The 3,995-nt window shown below is 32.3% G+C and overlaps 1 long non-coding RNA gene across 1 annotated transcript in view; it reads right to left on the bottom strand.

The window, feature by feature from the left end:
• Positions 1-582: 582 nt before the first annotated feature.
• LOC109058618 overlaps positions 583-3,995 on the bottom strand; it is a 6,299-nt gene continuing 2,886 nt past the window's right edge. Inside the window, exons 2-3 of the long non-coding RNA XR_006161204.1 lie at positions 3,001-3,337; positions 583-637 (exon numbers count right to left, since the gene is read on the bottom strand). This is a non-coding gene — a long non-coding RNA (uncharacterized LOC109058618). The remainder of the gene's footprint in view (positions 638-3,000; positions 3,338-3,995) is intronic.

Raw genomic sequence — 3,995 nt, 5'->3', positions numbered from 1 at the left:
ATATATATATATATAACTTTTGAGTGTTGCATCAAAGCAAGAACATATTTTAAATGCAACATATTTTTTATGGCCATGTTATGTAGTGATATAATCCGTCACCTCGTTGCTCAGCTCTGAAATCAGCAGCATGATATCTGTGTGTCCTCACATGTGTGTCTGCTTGGGCTGAGAGAGGAAGCAGTTTATTCTCACGCAGCTTCAGCGGTCCGTCGCTGTCAAGAACGTCTCAATCTCACCCTCGTCTCCTCAGTTCTCATCATAAACAAACCCAAAGGAGGCAGAAAATATCCTGACCCGGGTTAATATGGTGACTCTGCGGAGCTGCACTTTAAACAGAAGTTCAGACATCAGACAAACACCAAAAATACTCATGACTCTCATCACTCAACATCAAACAACAACAAAAAACAACATTTGGCAACATCATCCGTCTTGGCATGAGAGTCACTGATGATGAACACAAATGAATCAGCGGTGCAAAAACCTGAAAAGAAAGCATTAAAAGCTGTAGGCTAAAAGTCGCTATGCATTTGGTAGAAGCTTTTTTAACCCAAAGTGACTTACACTGCATTTAAAGTCGGTTCAGCATTCCCTGGGATTGGAACCAATGACCTTGGATCGATCTTCGTCTGAACTACAGGAAAGCATAAGTGTTTTCACAATTTAATTGCTTGTTGAGTAGCAGATTATTTGGGATTAAAAAATTAAATGATATTGACATGATATTGATCTCTATGATCCAAATCATAAATCACTGTATTTTAATGTCAATAATATTTTATGGAGTCTGTTTAAAAATAATTTTGTAAAATAATAATAATAATAATAATAATAATAATAATAATAATAATAATAATATGATTTACATTTATTTCTAAATATTATATATGAAAGTAAAAATATTGTGGGGCGGGTCCGAGTCCGAGATATATATATATGTATAACTCTTGTTAACAGACAAACAAAAAAAAAAGTCTTTATGTATACTAATTTACTTTTATACTCCTTAGACTCTTGTTAACAGACAAACAAAAAAAAAAGTCTGAATTCAGAATCGCAAGAAAAAATTATTTTAAAAAAGGCACAATTATTTTTTTTTATCCTGTGGTGGATAAAACTTGCATAGTATTTTTTAATAATATTTTGAATTAGTTTTTAATTTTATATTTTCCATTTTCATTTTTGTCATTCAGGTTTTATCAATTTTGTTGTTTTGTCATTTTTATTAATTAAAAAAAAAATATGTCTGGATATATTGTAGTGTTTCTTCACATTTAAATTAATTTTCCATTTTCATTTTAGTTATTGTTTTAGCAATTTTGTTGTGTGTTTTTGTCATTTTATTAAATAGTTTTAAAAATATATATTTTTTTTCATATTGTTATAGTTGTTATTATTTCAGTTTTAGTTTTGGTAATTTAACTACTAAAAAAAAAAAATGAAAAAAAAAAAAAAAAAAAGAAAATGAAATGTTGACTTGGCCACTAGCATAACTAAAATAAGTGTAAGCTTTTAAGAAACAAATTTTAGTTTTCATAGTTTTAGTTAATGATGATAATAACCCTGTTGTATAAAAGTGCATTTAGCACATGTTTGTATCTAAACATTGCATTCAAGGTGTACATTTATCCTCGGGAATCGAACCCTATGGCCAACCTGTTGCGAGTGCCATGATCTACTATACAGGAACATAAACAGAGATGAATCTGTTCTACTATTGCTGCCTACCGCAGTGGATTGTGGGTAACGGCATACTCTTTGTGACCTCAGAAAAATCCCAGTTACAGTTATGAAATCCCCGTCAGGTGCTTTCACTTCTCTAGTGTCGCTTTCGATTCCAGCCAACACTGTAACTACTGCAGAAACACAGCACCTGCAGCAAAACAAACACACTGGACACACGCCAGGTTCACTCGGATCACGAGACGGTTTCGTTCCGACGAACCACGGACAGACCGTGACAGATCGTCACAAGATAGGAAGAAGCGTAAAAGTTCAGTGAGAGCTGTTCGAAATGTCACTTTGCCAGAACAGTTTCACATCTCTATACGGCTTAAAACAAATATTCAAATATTAAACTCTTACTGCTGGAAATTACATTTTGGTTCATATTATGATTTGAGGGAATTTACATTTGCACTTCTACACTGAAAAACTGATAATTTATTAAGAAATACTTGAAGTGTTTCTTCTATAATGACAGATTTACAAACATTTTTATTGTTTTTCTGTTGGTAATATTAATTTACAAAATTAAGTTATTCTAAAAGTTTGATGAGAGTATAAAATAATAAAAAATGTAAAATACAAATGAAAATATATATATTTTTAAAGATATATTGTTTTACGAGTATGTTATTTTAGTATCACTGATACAACAATATAGATTTTATTAGTATTTTGAGTCAGTTTTTGTCATTTTTATTCATTTTTTATTCCATTTTTAGTTTTGTTTATTTTAGTACATCAGGTAAAACTAAATGAACTAAATGAGAAATCAATTCCTTGGCAACAAGCTGAAATATATATATATATATATATATATATATATATATATATATATATATATATATATATATATTCATATTAAAATTTTTATTTCACTAAAACTAATTATTTATATTTTATTTCAAGTTAACATTTATTTTATTTCAAGCAATGAAATATTTTTAAGGTTTTAGTTGGCTATAATCAAATAATAATATTATTATTTCTAAAATATAAAATATCGCTAAAATATTGTTTCTAATTTCTTAAAATGTCCTGTTTAATTCAGTGTGTTGCTTATCATTTCCCTGTAATTATTTGTGTCATTTCTGAGTGAGTAAATCCTACACAGTTTTGTTTCCAGTCGTAGAAACACTTCCTTAAACAAGAATATGTTGAAAGCTTCTGCAGAACAGGAACGACTCAATGAACACATGTGAGCTCGGGAGTTTCTGTTCTTTCATAGTTTACCCCCGCTTGACTAGAATTATGAATCAAATGAGGTTTTACCTTTTACTTCTCCATCCGTCTGTCTTTCATTCTGTTCTCCTTTTCATCTCTCTTTTTATTTTTCCTCCAAGCAGTTGATGATGATTTCACTCAAGCGTAATTAAAGACAAGTTCAGCTCCATTACATTGGGGAAAATAATTTCCCGGCTAATTATAGCTGCCATATTTAAACATAAAGAACAACATTCTGGCCTTGTGTTTCTGCTCACGCTGAAGCATCAGGGCAGTTGTGTCGATCTTCTCATGCTGATGAGGTGAGATGGAAATTCAGCAGATAAACGTATAAAAATTAGCAGTCCATCTACAGTGACGGTCAAGCTGGAGATTTTGTCTCAATCTGCAACCATGACAAAAAATATATTTTGTTAGTTGCTTGATTTATTTGTGATATGATTTAAGATATGAAATGATCCATTCAACTACACAAATGCACTCAAATGTGCAGAATTCAGAAAGATAGAACGAACGAACAAATTTGAGAATGAGTTTTAAATTCCAATTCAGTTCCTGAATTTAAACTGAATTGTGGTGAAAAATAGAATGCAGAGTTGCAGAATTTACATCTAAGGAAGCAGGATAAAAAGGTTTCTATGTTTTAGAGATAGATAGATAGACACAAACAAACGATCACGTCACTGACAGTGTGTGTGTGTTTGTGTGTGTGTGTGTATGTTTGTGTGTGTGTATCTGTGTGTGTGTGTGTGTGTGTGTGTGTGTGTGTGTGTGTTTGAGTGTCTGTGTATGTGTGTCTGTCTGTGTGTGTGTGTGTGTGTGTGTGTGTCTGTGTGTGTGTGTGTGTGTGTCTGTCTGTCTGTGTGTGTGTGTGTGTGTTACTGTGTCTGTGTGTGTGTTGTGTGTGTTTCACGTGTGTGTGTGTGTGTGTTGTGTGTGTGTGTGTGTCTGTCTGTGTGTGGTGTGTGTGGGTGTGTGTGTGTCTGTGGTGTGTGTGTGTGTGTGTCTGTGTGTGGTGTGTGAGTGTGTGTGTGTGAGTGTGT

This window comes from Cyprinus carpio, chromosome A11 (assembly GCF_018340385.1).
Source record: "Cyprinus carpio isolate SPL01 chromosome A11, ASM1834038v1, whole genome shotgun sequence".
Classification (NCBI taxonomy): domain Eukaryota; kingdom Metazoa; phylum Chordata; class Actinopteri; order Cypriniformes; family Cyprinidae; genus Cyprinus; species Cyprinus carpio.
This window is presented reverse-complemented; position numbering and strand designations above follow the sequence as displayed.